The following is a 22,457-nucleotide window of genomic DNA, read 5'->3' as shown; positions in this document are numbered from 1 at the left end:
TGTGTGAATATGTTGTCCTCTATTGACTGGTTGCACCATAGGTAGAAGGGTCCCTTTATAGCTGACAGCTAAGAGTTCTTCCTTTAGCTCAAGTGATAGAGGCCTACATTTTTGGCTCCACAAGACCAGGATTTCAGTCTTGGCTCTGCAGCTATGGTTTTTTGTATTGATGAAGAGGATATAGCCTCTCTACAGGTAACAATAACCCCACTGAAAGGCTGTTCTTGCAAAATCTCTAGTGCTGCAAAGGGTAAGACACAGCAAAACAATTAAATTTTCTAGGCATCCATTCCATAACTGTCTTTTTTGTTACATCAGCAAGTGGGATTCTGAGCTGTCTCCTTATGGCCCTGATCCAAAGCCCATTGCAGTCTATTTTTCACCTCTTCCAGCTACTGTGGGAAGAATCTGATTCTATGTCTATTTTATGTGCAGTAGTGCGACACATATATTCACTTGCCCCTTGCACTGAATACAGATGTCCTCATGGATATGAAGAATGTGAAAGATATCTGTAACAGTTTTGTGACTGTGTGTATGTGTGTGTGGTTGTATGTGGCTTGCTAAAGGATAACCAAGGGTTAAGTCAGTTGTATGAAGTTTGGCATGTCTGCAGGAACCAATGTCAATGACTTTTAGATAGCCCAATTACAGATGCTTAACAGATGTACAGTCATCACGGCCTTTGAAGGTTAGTCTGTCAAAGCTGGCCACAACACCCCCTAGCTTGGGAGAGGAGAGGGGCCCTTCAGGTGAGGGACCCTAAACAAAGCCCTCTAGAACTGGTAAAAGGGCCCTGATGAGGAGAGGCAGGGTCTGCAGAGAAGCAGCCTTTTCATCCAGTCCCAAGAAGCAGGGGTACCTAGGATAAGAAGTTAGTCCTCGCTGAAACAAACAAAATAATTAATTTTCTTTAAATGGGTGCTAAGCTGCTCCAGCTTTCATTCTCACCAGGCTAATATGCTTGTTGCTATGAAGCTCCAGTGTCACTTAATTCCTCTGGATAATGGTGACCAGACTCACTGATATTTAACCAGCAGGCCTTCAATATTAGTCCTTTGTTCAAATAAGTAGAGTAGGACTGGTACCTCATTCCCCTACGCACTTTTGAAGACTCCACCATGGTCATTACTGTGATTCTAAAAGCAACAAAGCATGCAGCAGTTTCCTGTAGCAAGGGACCTTATTCACTCCCTCTTGGCTGCCTCCTAGGTTCTAGCTAATAAGTCTCCATGAAAGCCACCACCTATTGAGCTTTCTATATGCCATCTGTAGTAGAACACTTCAGAATCTTTTTGGGCAGCACCAGCAGGAAGGTATATATTCCCAAACTGCTGCCTTAAGGCTCCTAGTAACAGCTTCCTTCACTTCAGTCTGGTCTGATAGTCCGAATGATTGAGTTTCTTACTTCTCAATTTCCAACTAATATAGTACAGAACTTTCCAGAACTTTCCCTGTCTTGTAACATTATCTTTAATGGGATTTTAATTAAAGAAATGTAATTTCAGAAGAAGATAGTATTTAATGGCCACTCTTTCCCCTCTATTGGAGCACAACGCTACCTTTTTTTCTAGAAGGGGACATGTGGGCCCATTAGCAGGAAGGATGGTCTTGTACTTAAAATTCTAATCTAAGACTCCACCGATTTGATTTCAGTTCCCAGCTGTGCTACAGACTTCCTGTCTGATGGTGGGGAAGCCAATTAATCTTTCTGTGCCTCAGTTCTCCATATTTTTTTTAAAGGATATAATAATTCTGTAACTCACGTTGTGTTTTGAAGATAAATCCATAAACATCTGTCAGGCACTCAGACATTACTATGATGGGGCCACAAAACCTCCCTAGATAGATCAGCCCATGCTCTCTAACCACATAATTTATTGGTGGGCAGAGCTCAATTCTTTCCTCCGCACTCTTACTGACTCGCATTGTGATCTTGCGCAAAATTACTTAAACTCTGTCTCCGATTTCCGCATTTGTAAAATGGGGGTTGTAGCTTACATCACAAAAGTTGTCATGAGGTTTAGTTAATATTTGTGAATGGAGCTGAGATATCAATATATTACAACATGCTATAGAATCAGTAGACTAATGTATTCATCCCACAGTAACTCAAAGTTTAACTAAATTTGAGAGAATTACGTACAAGATGATAGGTTGGAGTAGGTGTATTTAGCCTCATTAACTCCTGTGTTCAGAGCAGCTGTGATCATGAATAACTTCCCAATAAAAGTGCAGATAATTTCTTCAGGAGAAAAAAGGTTCATTGGTAGACATTTACATTTAAATGCCTAATGTGGCATAGCATACATCATTACTTTCTGTATCATAGTCTGTATCTGCTAAGGGCCTGATTAAACGCCTATTGAAGTCAATGGGAATCTTTCCATTGACTTCAGTGGGTTTTGGATCAGGCCCTAAATGTTAATGAAGCAACATTTTTGTAGCATATCTGATGAAAAGTAGGGAGGACCAGCTCACAAACCTTCTGAGATGATTGGGCACTGCTAGTTACTGTATCAAGTAGGTCATTTCAAAACCAGCTACTCTAGTTTAAATGAAGCAACTAATAGTCAAGCGCTCAAGACTATTCTTCTACCTGAAATATTCATATGTCTACCCACGTTGACTTTTTGACCACTCAGGGTTTGTTAAAAGAGAACAGTTATGTCTGTTTCTCGTCAGTTTCTTTACAAATATTTAAATGGGGATGGTATCCCACTTGCCTTTAGCAATTAAAGGCTAAAAACAAAGTCTCTTCAGGACACTCTTGATTCCTTCCCCCTCCCGCCCCAAACATTCATAAGTCTCAGGATGTCATCCCTTAGTTAAAGTAAAACCTCTTACAAGAGAGTTATCTTTTGTTTTAATTTTAAAAGCCTGAGCAGAAATGCAAAAAGAAATTGTGTCTAAAGGCATATAAATAAATTATAAATCAGATTGCAATATCAACCTAAAAATGCTCTTTTGTAGACAAGATGCACCTGTTATGAATTTTGGAGAAAATTACAAACTAGCTTTTGGCACAAAAATACGGGATCTAGTAGGGAATACCACAATAAATAGTGAACTCACAATTAAAGTAAATTAAGTAGGATTTTCAAAGGCACTCAGCATTAACCTAAATCTCTTCCTAAACTCCCATTGACTTTGAAAACACATTTAAGATAATGCTGAGCTCTTTTGAAAACAGCATCCTAAATTTGTCCAGAATTACAATATATTAAATCAGAACTATGGAGACAGAATCTTGGCTCTGTAAACTGGCATAGCTTCATTGTAGCCCATAATGATCTTTAGATCAACAAAGTAAAAATGTATTAAATAAGAAGATTAGCAGGGAGGAGGCCAATGCCATCCTAAAAAAATGGGAAAATAACTGTAGGAGCGCTCTCCTGCCGACAAAGCTGCTGCCGCTTGTGGGGGGTGGAAATTTTTTATCGGCAGGAGAGCTTTCTCCTGCCAACAAACAGCAGTTACACTGTGTGCCTTTTAGCGGCACAGCTGTAGCAGCACAGCCGTGTCGCTAAAACCTCGTAGTGTAGCCATAGCCTAAGCCTCTGTATAAGCTTGAAAGCTTTTGTCTCTTACCAGCATAAGTTGGTCCAATAAAAGATATTGCCTCTCCCCCCTTGTCTGTGAATTAGCATTTAGTCTTTTGGACCTCTTCCGTTAACACTGACAAGCTTTAAAAAATGTGACGTTCACATTTGAGTGAGCATATGAATATGTTTGTTGCAGATGTGTGAACTTGTGAAGGAAAAATGAATTACTTTATGAATATGTTGATTTCATAAGGAAACACACTGGTGCACTGTGGCCTCTTTCTATAAAGCAAATTTATCTGACCTTGGGGGAATTATCCCCAGTACAAGGGAAAATCCTCCAGTGGCTCAGACGTTCCAAAGAGGCTCCTATGTCACCTCTTTTACTAATGCCAATATGGCAGATGAGGCAATCGCTGGCTATGATTTTGACTCCGCAGGGCTGAGAGTGGCCAGCATAAGTTAGAGCAGCCATCAGGTCAGACGTTGTTATTCATTTGTAAATCTCATGTATTTAAAAAAATGCAAGAAGCATATTCTCAAAAAGATAAGGGGACAGAAGCTGGAACAGGAACCAGTGTGTAAAAAAACAAACAAAAAAAAGTAAAATAGGAAGTGGAGCTAGGGCTGCTGCACCAAAAATATTGAACTAGAAGCCTTTGTAGAGGGTCTCACTCTCCTCTATACAGAACCCTCGGACATACCAATGCACTATGAGGAAAGGGAACTGGCAAATTCAAAGGAAATCGAACATGTCACATTTTGCCCCAAGCCTGTTTAAAGCAGTGCCTTTCTAGCTATAGCTGCAGCAAATCAATAAGGGCCTCTGAATGACATGTCACATCCCATGTTCTTTCACAGGATGCCTGTGATCTCTCTTGCATGACAATTTTTCTTGACAGCTTATTCCACGCTATAATTTTTTGCATTTAAGTAGGGTCTTTCATGTGGTGATCTCACATACAGTCCCTTACAAGTGGTGTGTATCTCTATTATATAGTTAGTAGGGCTGTCAAGCAATTAAAAAAAGTAATCATGATTAATAGTGCGATTAATCGCACTGTTAAACAATAATAGAATACCATTTATTTAAATATTTTTAGATGTTTTCTACATTTTCAAATATATTGATTTCAATTACAACACAGAATACAAAGCGTACGGTGCTCACTTTATATTTATTTTTGAATACAAATATTGGCACTGTAATAAAACAAAAGAAATAGTATATTTCAATTCACCTAATACAAGTACTGTAGTCCAATCTCTTTATCATGAAAGTTGAATTTACAAATGTCGAATTATGTAAAAAAAAAAAAAACCTGCATTCAAAAATAAAACAATGTAAAACTTTAGAGCCTACAAGTCTACTCAGTCCTACTTCGGCCAATCGCTCAGACAAACAAGTTTGGTTTTGTTTGCAGGAGATAATGGTGTCCACTTCTTGTTTACTATGTCACCTGAAAGTGAGAACAGGCATTCGCATGGCACTGTTGTAACCAGCGTCGCAAGATATTTACGTGCCAGATGTGCTAAATATTCATATGTCCCTTCATGTTTCAACCACCATTCCAGAGGATATGCATCCATGCTGATGATGGGTTCTGCTCGATAACAATCCAAAGCAGAGCAGACCGATGTATGTTCATTTTAATCATCTGAGTTACATGCCACCAGCAGGTTGATTTTTTTTTTTGGGTGGTTCGGGTTCTGTAGTTTCCGCATCGGAGTGTTGCTCTTTTAAGACTTCTGAAAGCACGCTCTACACCTCGTCCCTCTCAGATTTTGGACAGCACTTCAGATTCTTAAATCTTGGGTCAAGTGCTGTAGCTATTTTTAGAAATCTCACACTGGTACCTTCTTTGTGTTTTGTCAAATCTGCAGCGACAGCGTTCATAAATCAAACAATATGTGCTGGGTCATCATCTGAGACTGCTATAACATGAAATATATGGCAGAATGTGGGTAAAACAGAGCAGGGACATACAATTCTCTCCCAAGAAGTTCAGTCACAAATTTAATTAATACACTATTTTTTTAACAAAGATCATCAGCATGGAAGCATGTCCTCCGGAATAGTGGCTGAAGCATGAAGGGGCATAGGAATGTTTAGAATATCTGGAACGTAAATACCTTGCAACACCAGCTACCAAAGTGCCATGCAAACACCTGTTCTCGCTTTCAGGTGACATTGTAAATAAGAAGCAGGCTTCAGTATCTCCCGTAAATGTAAACAAACTTGTTTGTCTTAGCGATTGGCTGAACAAGAGGTAGGACTGAGTGGACTTGTAGGCTCTGAAGTTTTACATTGTTTTGTTTTTGAGTGCAGTTATGTAACTACAAATGTAGATTTTTTTGTTGTTATATAAGTTACGCTTTCACGCTAAAGATTGCACTACAGTACTTGTACAAGGTGAATTGAAAAATACTATCTCATCATTTTTACAGTGCAAATATTTTTAATCAGTAATAATAAAGTAAACACTGTACACTTTGTATTCTGTGTTGTAATAGAAATCAATATATTTGAAAATGTGAAAAACATCCAAAAATATTTAATAAATCTCAATTGGTATTCTATTGTTTAACAGTGCAATTAATTGTGATTAATTTTTTTAATTGCAGTTAATTTTTTTGAGTTAATCGCGAGTTAACTGTGATTAATCGACAGCCCTAATAGTCAGTGTCATGAATAGAACCCGTGCTTCCTGACTCCCTGTCCACTGCTTTCATCACTAGACTAAACTACATCTTTGGAATAGATGTGCGTTATTTAACTCTCTTATTACCAGTTACTAAACCTAGATTTACTTGAGTCTCAAGGACCTGCTGTTTTCCCACTTACTAGTGGCAGTGGTCAGAAATGCTGGATATATAAAGTGAACCTCACTTCTTTGCTAAGCAAAGGTGCATGGCCTATGCACAACGTAAGCCTCCGAAACAGAGGTTATGTGAGATTTTAACAGATACATAGGCATTTTGCTGTCTCTCTGCACAGGGTGAATGTTACCCTTAGAAGATGACTGTATGATGAGGTATAGTTCATTTTACAGTATCATTTAACAAGGCATCTTAGAGGTATATGCATTTGGAAAGGCATTACTGAACTAAACATTCAGCTCCTAAAATACATCTATACAGAAGAAAAAAAGAGTGGCATTGAGTATCAGCCTGGGTCAATGGGCTCATGCTACAGGGCTAAAAACAGCAGTGTAGATGTTCAGACTTGGGCTGGAGCCTGGGCTCTGAGGCCTTCCCCCACGTCAAGTTTCAGAGCCCAAGCTGGAGTGTCTACGTGGCTATTTTTAGCTTATAGCATGAACCCTGGGAGCCTGACTCAGATGACATGGGCTCTGAGATTCACTACCATGGGGTTATTTTGTTAGATATACCCCTAGACACATTTCATGTGACTGAGCTAATTCCCTTAAAAAAAATAATTCCTGAAACTAACAGACAAATTCAATGAAACTATTTTATTTGTTGTTTGAATTTTCAGCCAAAATAATCTGGATTAAAGATATTTAAATTACAACAGAAGATCCTATTATAATACTTTTCCTTTTGTAATCTTTTTGCAGTGACGAAAGTGAAGACATTACCATCTAGAGTATATGCTGTGTGCCATAGTTACAATTCCTTCTGGAATTTCCCCTTTTTCACCGAGATATCATTTAACATACTACTAGCCTGTGTAACAAACTGATATACATACCAGTGAGAGCTGATATGCCTTTTCTCCAGTGCCAAGCCATTAATCCTGATACACACCATCATTAAGAGACATACTAAAGCCCTCAGTAACATAACTGTGCTTTCTTTTGGCTAAGTAATTCAAATGGCATTGCTCTCCATTCTGTGTTAACACTTTCTTGGTGTCATGTAAACAGCATGCCATTGCTACTACTAGCAAATACCCATAATTTTTTTACTCTTTGACATGCTATCATACCCCCTCAAAAACCACTTTTCCTCCATCCCTACTTGCTATATACCCCAAAAGTAATTTAAATGGTAGTTATTTTACTTCCTATACATCCATGATGCCTTACATACCACTCAATAGATCTTTTGACAAAACATGGTAAACCCAAGTCACTAAATAGTCATCTTAGACTGTAGGTTCCTCTAAATTCAGTTTACACACTTTGTAACGCCCCATGTATTTCTAACAGTGTTCATTTTGTTCAACCTTGAAAATATTGGCTTTTATCATACTTGGAGTGCTGTGAAGCTAGTCAACTAAAATTGTTCCAAAAACTCTAGTGAGAGTTTGGACTGTTGTCAACCATGTATGGAGGTTACCCTGTCTTCCCTTAGAAGTGTTAACAACATGGCCGTTAAAAATGTCCTAATGTAATTTTTTGACTCAGATTAATGGAACTAGCAACCATACTAAATTTCACCGCTTCATTCATTTCACTTTCATTTTTGATTTATCCTTCATCTCTACATCTATTTATGTACTATAACCCTCGTGAAGTAGAGAGCTTGACTTAATGCATTTTTGAGCTATGCAGGCCTGATCCAAAGACTGAGGCAAAGGAAAGATTCCAATTGACTACAATGAACTTTGGATCAGAGCCTATAAAATAAATAATATTATGACACTTGCAACTAAAGACTTGCATGATGGAAGTAAGAACTCTCTGGGTGGCTGCCCCCAGCATATTCATACTAGCATACCCTACTGCTTCCGACCTAATCAGAGTGCCCTGTTTCTAGCCTATACAATCTGCTCAGTCTAGAAGAAGCCAAATATAGGCTTATGAATTATTTTGGTACAATATTTCTAATGGGAGATTACTTATTAACAATGGAGAATTACCCTTAGCAATACATCCCTGTGACACAGGGATCCCTTGATGCCAATTGGCAGAATACACAAGGGATGCATAGAGTTTTACAGAGATCCCCTGGGTCAGATATATGCACAGTAATTCACCAAAGGGTGGCATGTGTGGTCTCTACTAAGAGCCAGTGGCCCACTGGTCATCATAACTTGTACATACATTTTGAAATGATTATGTATCTTATGGTAAGGCAGGTCAACAGGAGATCCACTGTTCTTATGGTAAGGCAGGTCAACAGGAGGTCCACTGTGCATATAGGTCTACTTGCATGTGGAGTCAAAATGCTAATCAAGAGATTGTGAAATCTTCAAGAGAGGGAATGTACAGGAAAAAATAAAACAGCAGAATGGGATCTTGTTTATGAGAAAAGACTCTGGCTTGCTGGTGTGTATGTGGGGCAGAGGTACCCCCTGAATCTTTCACCAAGGAAGCAAGCTATCCGTTTGGCGTGTCTCATGAACAAAAGGTGACAGCTGAGTCTTGCCGTAAAATGCTACAAGGACTTTGGGAGTGAGCATTTGCTCTAAGACATGAAAGGAACTAGTTAAATAAATCTAGGGTTTAGAATGCAAGTTCATATATTTAATTCTCTGTTTCCAATATTTCATCTGAATCCCGTCTCTGTTAAATAAACTCTTGCTTGTTTTCACTGTAAACATATCTAAGTGCTGTGTTACGGAGACCTGTGATCTAGGCTGTAACTAGTAAAGCTGGGTGGTACTGTTCCTTTGGGAACAGCAAATCTATACTGCAAGTGTCCAGTGGAACAGCAGCTGGATGCTCCAGGGAAATGCTTGGAGGGCTCAAGGGTTGTGAGTGGCTATCACTATGCAGAAGGACACCAGAACAGGTGTAGGTAGAGCGGGGAGTGCTTGTGTTGCCCATGGCTGGTGGAGTCAGGGATCTGAACTCTGGCAGATAAGAACATAAGAATGGCCCTAATAGATCAGACCAAAGGTCCATCTAGCCCAGTATCCTGCCTTCCGACAGTGGCCAGTGCCAGGTGCCCCAGAGGGAATGAACAGAACAGGTAAACATCAAGTGATCCATCCCCTGTTGCTCATCCCCAGCTTCTGGCAAACAGAAGCTAGGGACACCATTCCTGACCATCCTGGCTAATAGCCATTGACCCTATCCTCCATGAATTTATCTAGTTCTTTTTTGAACCCTGTTATGGTCTTGGCCTTCACAACATCCTCTGGCAAGGAGTTCCACAGGTTGACTGTGCGCTGTGTGAAGAAATACTTCTTTTTATTTGTTTGATACAGATAAAGCTTCCTCAGACTAAGGGCCTATTGTAGCAAGGTGCCTCACGGGCCTGGGTACCCCCAGGAAGGTCACAATCACCCCACACAAAATAAAAATGTGTAACAAACTAATCAACCAAACAGGTTCTATGGGACACTTGCTATGGGAAAACTACAAGGGATAGGCCTTCAAAAACAGGTTAGAAACAGAATTAATCTAATCTTATTCACGGAGCTTTGCTTTCTTTTGAGTGGGGTCATTCTGGAAGACTACTTGATTACTGAGTTTGGACCGTCATGGAAAACAATGGTTTCTAAAAAATCCAAGTACGTACTTCAGAATCAGATCCTCACTGGATGCAAAAGTGATAACATCCTGGATGTAATTCACTGCATCATTGGAGTTTCCTCTGTTGGATGAGTAAACCCCTTGTGTACAAACACTTTTGCTGCTTTACACAATGCAGGCTGGATGTGGCGTACTTTTGAATAAAATGCAGCTCTCTCTGTTTCAGAGCTCTTACTGAAGGTCTCTGGGGTAAAGGATGGCCTTGCTCACATATAACTTATCTCAACAACTCCCCAAAGGTGAGATGCAATATTCTATGACTCAAGTTTTGTCCTACTGCATTTTCTGGTGTAGCTTGCTTCTGTCTTAGTCTTGCCTATTAGGTCTCTCTCCGTACTGTAGAATTTCAGTGACGTTGTGCCCTCAGAAACTTATTGAATTCAACGGGTGTTGCAGATACTCGTTACGTCTGGAAATCAGGTCACTTTCTTTAGGTGTCTAAATGTGGATTTAAGTGCATAACTCTAGTCTCCCAACTTTGACAACGTTTAGCTTTGGATTGCAATTACAAAAATCAAAACTTAAGAGTGCCACTGAGAGTACATTGAATTGTGTGGGAGGGTGTAGTGGGGCGGCTGCCCCACTCCCTGAATTTGGGCTGCAGCAGGCCAGTGGGCCTGCGCAGACAGGGAGCCAATCAGGGAAGGCCTTATAGGGAGCCAATCAGGGCCAGGCTCAGCCCTATAAGAAGGCTGCTAAGGACAGGAGGAAGGTCTGTCTCCAGGGTGGGAGACTAGCACCCGGGACAGCGCAATGCTGGGCAGGCCCAGGGGAGCAGAAGGGAACTCCAGCCCAAAGTCTGTCAGGCTGCAGGCCCTGAAGGGAAGGGCCTAGCCGGTGCTAGGGGCCGAAGGGGAAGCGGCCCAGGGCTGTGGACAGACAGAGAGAGAGAAGGAGGGCAGGACAGCTGCCACGAGAGGGTCCCTGGGTTGGGACCCAGAGTAGTGGGCAGGCCTGGGTCCCCCCCCTTTCCCCCTTGCCTTGCACCCGGCCGACGGAGTGGCCATCTAGAGCTGCACCAACCCCCTGCCAAGAGGGGAGTGACTTTGAGGTTGCAGTTGGCCATATCGGCCAGGACGCAGAGAGGCAGCTGATTGATCCCCCCGGAAGGGGGAGAGGCTGGACTAAGGTGCACTGCCGGAGGGCAATGGCTCGAAGAGGATGCCGCGAGCTTGGGGAGCAACGCGGATCCGGACACACCAACCGAGGGCGAGATGACGGACAGGACACCACCAGGAGGGGGCACTCCACTGGACAGAGCTAATTCCCAAGACAACCAGTAGGAGGCACCAGATGGTGAGTCCCAACCCCGTCTCAGAGAGATACAGAATTGAGCAGACTTATAGTGAGAAGTGGGCAATACGTCACATGGTATTAAAAATTAATTTGGCTCTTACCAGTAACATCAGTGGTATGCTAGTAGGAGCAGAGGATTTGTCAGACACCAGTACAAAATGTGACACATGCTAATGGAATGTGTGGCACACTACCAGTAGCAAAGCCAATATGCAACAGAGCACCAGGATTCAAAATAAAATGCTGATGTCAAATAGCCTACTATAAAAGATACTGCCTTGTCTACTACCTCAGAACACTCAAAGATATGCTAGTGACAGCTGGAGGCCAGCATGCCTTATAAGTGTGTGTATGTCTGGCTGTAATATTGGAATTTCTTTTTGAAAATAGTTAAGACCTGACATACACTACGCAATGTGTATTTCCATTTGTTTCTTCATACAATAGGATTATTACCAAATAGTGCAGCTTTTCTTATCAGGCCAGATCAAGAATAACCATTTAGAGTGGGGTAGAGTTTTTGCTTTATCTCATTATGAAGGTGTTTGGGCTACTGTAAGGATTAAACACCACACCCAGATCTTTCAGGCCCTTCCGTCAGGGCATGGTTTATTTAATTCCTGTTAAAAACAAATCAGAAAGTAACACCAGACCGTTATTTCCCTAGCAAACACAAACTGCAGAGACCCAGAGAGCTTTCAGTCTGCACCTCTTTCTACTCCAGGACCAAATACAGGAGCCAACCTCCCCCATACAGCTCTCATCCAATTGAGCTCTGTTAACGCTTCAGAGGCATCACCTGACCCCCTTCCCAGCTGAGTCTGATAACTGAAGAAGATTGGTCCCAGGCTCCAGGGCCCTTAAAGGACAGGCCACCCTGTATCAAAAGGGTACGTACCTCTGGAGAGAACAAAAGTCTAGAGGTGTTTTGGAAGCTAGATATCTTTATTGGTGTTACAAACAACTATTTTAATACCACATCTACTTTGTAGTAGGCATGGAAACAATGCTAATGCTGGAAATCTGCAGCATAACAGTAAAAATAACCAATGTATAATCATAGAAGTATAGAACTGGAAAGATTAAATAACTAGACAATCCCAGACCCGTGTTTGTCTAACCTGTTCTTAAAAACCACCAATGATTCCACTATCTCCCTAGGCAATTTGTTCCAGTGCTTAACCACCCTGACAGGAAATTTTTCCTGATATCCAAGCTAAGCTACCCTTGCTAGAATTTATGCCCATTGCTTCTTGTCCTATCCTCAGAAGTTAACAAGAACAATTATTCACCTTCCTCCTTGTAACACCTTTGATGTACTTGAAAACTGTTATCATGTCCCTTCTCAATTTTCTCTTCTCCAGACTAAATAAACCCAGTTTTTTCAATCTTTCCTCAGAGGTCATGTTTTCTAGATCTTTAATAATTTTTGTTGCTGTCCTCTAGAGTAGACTTTCTCCGATTTGTGCACATTTTCCTGTAATGTGGTGCCCAGAACTGGACACTACTCCTTATTGAGGCCTTATCAGCATAGAGTAGAGCGGAAGAATTACTTCTTGTGTCTTGTTTACAACACTCCTGCTAATATACCCCAGAATGATGTTCACTTTTTTCCCAACAGTGTTACACTGTGGACTCATATTTAGCTTGTGATCTAGTATAACCCCCAGACCCCTTTCCACTGTACTCCTTCCTAGGCAGTCATTTCCCATTTTGTATGTGTGCAATTGATTGTTCCTTCCTAAGTGAAGTATTTTGCATTTGTCTTTATTGAATTTCATCCTATTTACAGACCATTTCTCCAGTTTGTCCAAATTATTTGAATTTTAATCCTATCCCCCAAAGTACTTGCAGCCTCTCCCAGCTTGGTATTCGTCGCAAACTTTCTAAGTGTACTCTATGCCATTATCTAAATAATTTATGAAGATATTGAGTAGAACTGAACTCAGGTCGAATCCCTGTGGCCGGCTTTAGGCCAATTCAGCCGATTTGGCTGAATTGGGCCCCACGCTAAGAGGGCCCCGCGCCACAGCTCTCCACCCCGCCCCCAGCTCACTTCCCCCTCCTCCCCTTCCCTGAACGCTCCACCCCCTGCTCCTCCCCCTCCCCTGCTTCCCGCGAATCAGAGGTTCGCGGGAAGTCTGAAAAGAAGCAGGGCGGGCAGGCAGCACCAGGTAAGCTGGGGCGGTGGGGGACACAAGAAAGGCTCCAGGGAGGCACGGCCCAGTCCGGCCCCGGTTCTGGCCGAGCGTGCCGGCCCCAGCAGCTCCAGCCCAGCTCGGCTCCAGCCCCGGGCCCCACAGCGTGGCACGACTCAGGTCTGGCCCGGCCCCCGCGGAGCGGCTCGGGTCCAGCCTGGCCCGGCCCCCGCGGTGCGGCTTGGGTCCAGCCTGGCCTGGTCCCCGCGGTGCGGCTCTGGCCCCCTGGCCCAGCCCCCTTGGCTCGGCAACCCCGTCCGGAGCGCAGCTCAATTCCTGGGGGCAGGGCTTGCAGCAAGCCCTGCCCCCAGGAATTGGGCCCCGCTCTTGCTAAAGCCGGCCCTGAGCCCCACTTCTAGCTTGACTGTGAACCACTGATAACTATTCTCTGGGAACGGTTTTCCACCCAGTTATGCACCCACCTTATAGTAGCTCCATCTAGATCAGGGGTAGGCAACCTCTAGCACGCGCGCGAGCTGATTTTCAGTGACACTCACACTGCCCAGGTCCTGGTCACTGTCCGGGAGACTCTGCATTTTAATTTAATTTTAAATGAAGCTTCTTAAACATTTTAAAAACCTTATTTACTTTACATACAACAATAGTTTAGTTATATATTATAGACTTATAGAAAGAGACCTTCTAAAAACGTTAAAATGTATTACTGGCACCCAAAACCTTAAATTAGAGTGAATAAATGAAGACTCGGCACACCACTTCTGAAAGGTTGCCGACCCCTGATCTAGATTGTATTTCCCTAGTTTTGTTTATGAGACAGTCATACAAGACAACAGTATCAAAAGCCTTACTAAAGTCAAGATATGCCACTTCCCCCCATCCACAAGTCTTGTTACACTGTCAAAGAAACATTGCCACATTCTATGGCAAATGTAACACATGACCCAAAATGCAACAAAACCCGTTTTTTTGTTGGTGGTTAGGAAGAGATGAATTGTAATGCTCAATATTATTGACAATTGTAGGCTGTCCTACATAATTTAGAGTAAGTTTGTCTGACCATTTGGACCACCACAGAAATAAGATGTGTTCCATAAGTCTGTTCCTATATGTTTTTTAAATAACACAGAGCAAGCAGACCAATGGTCTATGGTCCATTTAGTCTAATATCCTATTGGACACTGGTCAAACCTTGATACTTCAGAAAAAGGCATAAAACCTCCATACTACACCTAACTATATAATACTTGACTATGGGTAAATTTCTTCTGAACTCTAAAAGATGTTTTGCATATGCCTTGAATCATGAGAACTGAACGTTTATCTAGAGCAACAGCAGACACTATTTTTATGCATATGTATTCTTTATGTCTAATCTTTATAACAGCTGAATCTTACTAAGGCATTTGCCTCAATATTATCCTGTGGCAGGGAATTCGAGGGGTCAATTATACAACACTCCTTTTATCATTTTAAAATAAATTGTCTTTTATTGACTGTTCCTTTGTTTTTATGAATTGTCCTATAATTCAATCTTAAATTCTAGAGGAATATAATTTATTTTCTCTTGTAGTCCTATGCATTTTAATCAAGTTGTATTTAAACTCCTTTCCATGCCTCTAATTACTGATGTCATATTTTTATGGACTATTATCTCTGCTAAATATCTTGATGTCCAAAACTGAATGCAGTGTTCCTGGTGAAAACATGCCCTTAATTTATATATGGTGTTATATTTTCTATATTATCCATATCCTTTCCTTTTCTTAATATAGCCTAGAGTCTTACAGAGGTCTTAATTAAGCTGCTGTTGACATTGATACCTAGATCTTTCGCCTGAGACGCTATAACTAATTTTGTTCCCATCAGTCTGTACTGCAGCTAGAACCTATCATTACATTAGTAATAGTACCAGCTAGAGCTGTGCACATTGATCCAAATATACAGAGAAGCGAGGCTTTATTTAAAAACAAAATGATTAAAGTGCTACACAATGTTTAGGTTTAGACATGGCAGATTGAAACTAAACACGTTGGTCAAGATCCTAGCTCCAGACCAGTTGCAGTTTGGCATGTACAAGGTGACCAACAATCTAGTTCTCAGCATAAAGTTTCAAGGCTGTTGTACTTTACACTGGCTATCTATGGCCCCCAAGGCCCATTTCAGCAGCCAGGAATAACACACAGAAGGGGGGATTCACCAGTTACACCACCTTTCACCTGACCATGCTGCCTGAGCCAGGGGCTAGGAGAGTGTTGGTATAGGCTCCACTCTTGTGGCTCTATGCCACCTGAACATTCTCTTAGTCAGGGAGAATCTGCAAGGCTTAAATCTGTCAGGTCCATTTCCCAATATTATTTATGGCCCCTTTGACCAGCTGACTTGTGCTCAGCAGTTGCAGAAAGGTAAGAATCTGGAGTGACATTCTGGTCTACTGAAGTCAATGGATGTTTTGCCTTTGATTTCAGTGGAGCCAGGGTTTCACCATAGTCCCTGATCTTAGGCCTGATCTTCACTAGAAAATTAGGTTAGTTTAACTAGAGGTCAGGGGTGTGAAAAATCCCCAACCCTGAGCAGCATTGTTAAGCCGACCTAGGTCCCCATGTAGACAGCACTAGGTCGACAGAAGAATTCTTCTATCAGCTACCACCTCTTGGGAAGATGTATTACTGTCAAGGCTCCTTCCCCACTCTAAACTTTAGGGTAAAGATGTGGGGGCCTGCATGAAAACTTCCAAGCTTAACTACCAGCTTAGATCTGGTCCGCTGCCACCACTCCCAAATGGGCTAACTCCCTTCCCTGGGTAGTCTTGAGAGACTCTTCCACCAACTCCCTGGTGAACACAGATCCAACCCCTTGGATCTTAAAACAAGGAGAAATTAACCATCCCCCCTCCTTTCTCCCACCAACTCCTGGTGGATCCAGATCCAACCCCATTGGATCTAAAAACAAGGAAAAAATCAATCAGGTTCTTAAAAAGAAGGCTTTTAATTAAAGAAAAGGTAAAAATCATCTCTGTAAAATCAGAATGGGAAATAACTTTACAGGGTAATCAAACTTAAAGAGCCCAGAGGAACCCCCTCTATCCTTAGGTTCAAAGTTACAGCAAACAGAGGTAAACACCCTAGCAAAAGGTACATTTACAAGTTGAGAAAACAAAGATAAAACTAACATGCCTTGCCTGGCTGTACTTACAAGTTTGAAATATGAGAGACTTGTTCAGAAAGATTTGGAGAGCATGGATTGACGTCTGGTCCCTCTTAGTCCCAAGAGCGAACTCCCCCAAAACAAAGAGCACAAACAAAAGCCTTCCCCCCCACGAAGATTTGAAAGTATCTTGTCACCTTATCGGTCCTTTGGGTCAGGTGTCCGCCAGGTTACCTGAGCTTCTTAACCCTTTACAGGTAAAAGGATTTTGGAGTCTCTGGCCAAGAGGGATTTTATAGTATTGTACACAGGAGGGCTGTTACCCTTCCCTTTATAGTTATGACAATTACCTATGCTGTTGGGAAAACCCCTCCTGTCTACAGTGAGTGATGCGCTACAGCAGTGCAGTTGCAACAGTGCAGCCGTGCTGCTATAGCACTTTAAGTGTAGACCTATACTTAGTCTAACAAGTTTCATGTTGCCAAACCTCCTGTTTAATATTTGCATGAAGCCACTAGAGGAAACCTTTATATGTTTTAGACTCCAATATCACCCGTATGTTTACAATACTCAGCACTGTTCCTTTTCATGGAACCTAGATTCCACATTCCCAATGTGTCCCCTTGGAAGTCGATCAGAACAAGAGGCCAATGAATTTCAAGGCACAATGCAAGATATATATATTTTTTAATTTTTTGTTTAATGTTGTTGTATTTGCATTTAAAGTGTCTATCTTCCATTGTATTAGCCACTTTTGGAAATTAGTCATACGACTATCAGGTATTTGCAGTGTTGTAGCTGTGCTGGTCCCAGGCTATGAAAGAGACAAAGTAATATATTTTATTGGACCACTAGGTATTGTAAATTAGCCCCATTGTACAGTAAACTAATAAATCCCTTATATCAAACTTCCTACTCCATTTTTGTTTGTTTGCCTAGGGGCTGCTTTCCCCATTTAGGCCTCAAGAAATGGAGATAAACAGGCTGCAACATCACTCCCCGGGAGCCAAAATGCAGCACCAGGAGGCCTATTTGCTTATCACTCTTCCTAAGGAGCGCTGATCACCACTCTACCAAAACTTGTGTGCAACATTTTGTTAAGTGGTGTGGAGATGCAAAAAGACAGTGAACTACATTCTAAGGAACTGCTAATATGTACCCAGGGCCCTATTGCTGACCTGCAAAATTATTACTACTTATTAAATAACTTGTATTATTATAAGAAGGGATTTTTCCACTATTATCAAACTCACAGTGGTTGGGGAGGGAAGGAAGGATCATGATAAAATCTGAATTTTATTCCCTATATATTTTAAAAATATTGCTATATAGTTACATAAGAACAGCCATACTGGGTCAGACCAAAGATCCATCTAGCTCAGTGTCCTGTCTTCCGCTAGTGGCCAATGTCAGGTGCCCCAGAGGGAGTGAACAGAACAGGTAATCATCAAGTGATCCAACCCCTGTTCCCCAGTCCCAGCTTCTGGCAAACAGAGGCTAGGGACACATCCCTGCCCATCCTGGCTAATAGCCATTGATGGACCTATCCTCCATGAATTTATCTAGTTATTTTTTTAACCCCGTTATAGTTTTGGCCTTCACAACATCTTCTGGCAAGGAGTTCCACAGGTTTAATATGTGTTGTGTGAAAAAATACTTCCTTTTGTTTTAAACCTGCTGCCTATTAATTTCATATGGTGGCCCCTAGTTCTTGTGTTATGAGAAGGAGTAAATAACACTTCCTTATTTATTTTCTCCACACCAGTCATGATTTTATAGACCTCTATCATATCCCCCCTTAGTCGTCTCTTTTCCAAGCTGAAAAGTCCCAGTCTTATTAATCTCTCCTCATACGGCAGCCGTTCCATACCGCTAATCATTTTTGTTGCCCTTTTCAAAACCTTTTCCAATTCCAATATATCTTTTTTGAGATGGGGTGACCATATCTGCACGCAGTATTCAAGAAGTGGACATACCATGGATTTATATAGAGGCAATATGATATTTTCTGTCTTATTATCTAGCCCTTTCTTAATTACTCCTGACATTCTGTTCACTTTTTTTTACTTCTGCTGCACACTGAGTGGATGTTTTCAGAGAACTATCCACAATGTCTCCAAGATCTCTTTCTTGAGTGGTAACACCTGATTTAGACCCCATCATTTTATATGTATAGTTGAGATTATGTTTTCCAATTTGCATTACGCTGCATTTATCAACATTGAATTTCATCTGCCATTTTGTTGCCTGGTCACCCAGTTTTGGGAGATCCTTTTGTAGCTCTTCGCAGTCTGCCTGGGACTTAACTGTCTTGAGTAGTTTTGTATCATCTGCAAATTTTGCCACCTCACTGTTTACCACTTTTCCCAGATCATTTATGAATATGTTGAATAGGACTTGGCCCAGTACTGACCCCTGGGGGACACCACTATTTACCTCTCTCTATTCTGAAAACTGACCATTTATTCCTACCCTTTTGTTTCCTATCTTTTAACCAGTTACCAGTCCATGAGAGAATCTTCCCTCTTATCTCATGACTGCTTACGTTGCTTAAGAGCCTTTGGTGATAGACCTTGTCAAAGGCTTTCTGAAAATCTAAGTACACTATATCCACAGGATCCCCCTTGTCCACATGCTTGTTGACCCCCTCAAAGAATTCTAGTAGATTAGTGAGGCATGATTTCCCTTTACACTGACGCTTCCCCAACAAATTATGTTCATCTATGCGTCTGACAATTTTGTTCTTTACTATAGTTTCAATCAGTTTGTCCAGTACTGAAGTCAGGCTTAACTGTAATTGCCGGGGTCACCTCTGGAGCTCTTTTTAAAAACTGGGCTATCCTCCAGTCATTTGGTTCAGAACCTGATTTAAATGATAGGTTACAGACTACAGTTAGTAGTCCTGCAATTTCACATTTGAGTTCCTTCAGAACTCTTGGGTGAATACCATCTGGTCCTGGTGACTCATTACTCTTTAGTTTGTCAATTTGTTCCAAAACCTCCTCTAATGACACCTCAATCTGGGACAGTTCCTCAGATGTGTCACCTAAAAAGAATGGCTCAAGTCTGGGAATATCACTCACATCCCCCACAATGAGACAACATGTATAAGGTAATTTCTTTTATTGGCCCAATTTCTACTGGGGACAGAGATAAGCTTTCAGGTTTAAACAGAGCTCTTCTTCAGGGCAGGGAGGAGATGCTATGTAGTTCACATTCTAGATGTTCTTTACAATAACCCATTCCTAGGTCTGTAGGCTATGCTCTCCCAAAAAAATCCCCAAGTGCTGCACTCTGTTTTTGTTTTACATAAACCCTAGTCCTGCAAACACTTGCATGGCTGCTTATCTTTAACTATGTGAGTATTCCCTTTGACATCACACACTTAAAGGTAAGCATGTTTGCAGAATTAGGGCCTCTGTCAGCCTTCTATGGTAGAGAATGCAGCACTATCTGCTTTGCAAAGCAGCATGCACATTTGTAGTCAATAAATGAAATTAATCATAATTCTCAGTTTTTCTCTAAAAAGACTTCAATGATAGAGTTGTTACTATATAATCATGCTTTCAAAGATGAAGCAAATGCTACAGCCCAGTGTCCCCACAGGTCTGAGAAAACGCCATTACAGTATACATTTTCAAAATATTCAAAAGCTTGGACTTGTCTCAGTTTTTCCCTGCTGAGAGGTGCTGAGCACCCACAACAGAGCTGAGTGAAAAATTTCCACTGAAAAATCACTGACAAAATGGAAACATTTGTGAAGGAGGAATAAGGATTTTTATCAACAATTTTCTCAAAATTTGAAAAGTTGTGTAGAAAAAATTAGAAAAACAAAATGAAAATTTTCATGGGGAAAAATATTTCCCAACCAGCTCTGTCCAGAACGCCAACTGAAGCCAATTGACACAGGAAATCACATCTTATCTAAACCATATTCTGAGTGTTTCAAGGTAAGTAGAAACATGAGTAAAGCATCCTGGGCTAGATTTCCTATAACAGTCTGCATTTCAGAGTAACAGCCGTGTTAGTCTGTATCCGCAAAAAGAAGAACAGGAGTACTTGTGGCACCTTAGAGACTAACAAATTTATTAGAGCATAAGCTTTCATGGACTATGCATCCGAAGAAGTGGGCTGTAGTCCACGAAAGCTTATGCTCTAATAAATTTGTTAGTCCCTAAGGTGCCACAAGTACTCCTGTTCTTCAGTCTGCATTTGGGACTGATCCAAGGGACTAGCTGCCCTATCCATGCAAGATAACATATGAATCTCTAAAAAGAATAATGCCTCATGGATATGATTGTGAGACCATGCTAAAAGCCTAATTATCCACCCTTTTAGGTGTGGTTGCTACAAAAGTCCCAACTTCATAATTTGCTGAGAGGGATAGCTCAGTGGGTTGAGCATTGGCCTGCTATACACAGGGTTGTGAGTTCAATCCTTGAATGGCCATTTAGGGATCTGGGGCAAAAATCTGTCTTGGGATTGGCCCTACTTTGAGCAGGGGGTTGGACTAGATGACCTCCTAAGGTCCCTTCCAACCTTGATATTCTATGATATCCACAGAAATGCTAATTCTTTGTGGTTTCAACATTCCCCAACATACATTTTGCTTTGTTCACTTTGTTTTCCTCATAAAGTGGAGTTCAGTGACTTACCTGTACCTACTCCTACTCTCAAAATGATAGGAAAGATAGTCTTGTGCTGAAGGCACTGGACTGGGCCTCAGGTCTGTGTTCAAGTTCTGCCTCTACTACAGACTTCCTGTAAATCTTTGGGCAGTCAGTTCTCTCTGGGCCAGTTATCCATCTGTTTATAAAATAAATGGATACTTCTACTTCCCTAAATCACAGGAATTTCTGAAGAAAATTTCATTGATTGTGAGACACTCAAACACAACCACGATGGGGGGGGGGGCAATAAAAATACAAATAAAAACTGGAGATAACCTTCAAAAATGAGAACAGCATGGAAGTCTGATGGATTTTAAGCTTGATTACCCAGAAAAGGCTAATTGCAAGTATGACCCAGCTACTTTGCACTCCTGCAGGAGAGCACCCAGTGTCAGAAGGGGCTTCATTTTTTCAGTGATCTGGGGTATGGTGGCAGGAGCAAATTCAAGTGATTAAATTCTTGCGTTCAATACAACTATATCTGGGTTTTTGTGCTGACACCTTTTTCTAAGTTATAACAAGCATGTTTGTGCCCATGAAACAGTTATTTTCAGAACAAAATTCATGCATCACCTGTGTTGTAGAGCAGGACTGGAGACCAGCCAAAGTAGCTTCTAAGAGTATATCCTTCTTTCCTCCTCCATTCTCATACTCCCTACTGATCTGTTTCACCATCTACCCAACCTCCTCCTTGATCAATCCACTGTCATCCTGCCCAAGTCTCCACCATCTTCTTTTCCCCACCCGAGATCTGCTCCTCCGTCTTGTACCCACTCCTGATCTGATCTGCCATCTCACACCCAGGCCTGACCAACTCCACCCCTGCTCTGCAACCACTCCCCACTGGTTCCAGAGTCTCCCAGCAACCACTTTTCACCACCTCTGCCTGCTCCCTATCCCCTCTGTGCCCGCACCAGATCTGTGCTACCCTCCGTCCCCTCCCACACCCTGCTTCTCAGTCCTAACCTCCTTTATCTGCTCCTTCCCCCCCCCCATCAACGCCTGCTCGCCTGTCTTCCCACAGCCCCCAGTGCCCCCCCCGTCTTCCTCCCCATCCCCCCTCGGCCCCATCTCCACCCCCGCCCTCAGTCCCCCTCATCCCACTGTCTCTCCTCCCACTCCAAGGCCCCCACGGCTCCTCCCCCATCTCTCTGCCCACACCCTCCTCCCTTCCCCCCACAGCCCGCTTGCTAT

This window comes from Malaclemys terrapin, chromosome 5 (genome assembly GCF_027887155.1).
Source record: "Malaclemys terrapin pileata isolate rMalTer1 chromosome 5, rMalTer1.hap1, whole genome shotgun sequence".
NCBI classification, from domain to species: Eukaryota; Metazoa; Chordata; order Testudines; family Emydidae; genus Malaclemys; species Malaclemys terrapin.
This window is presented reverse-complemented; position numbering follows the sequence as displayed.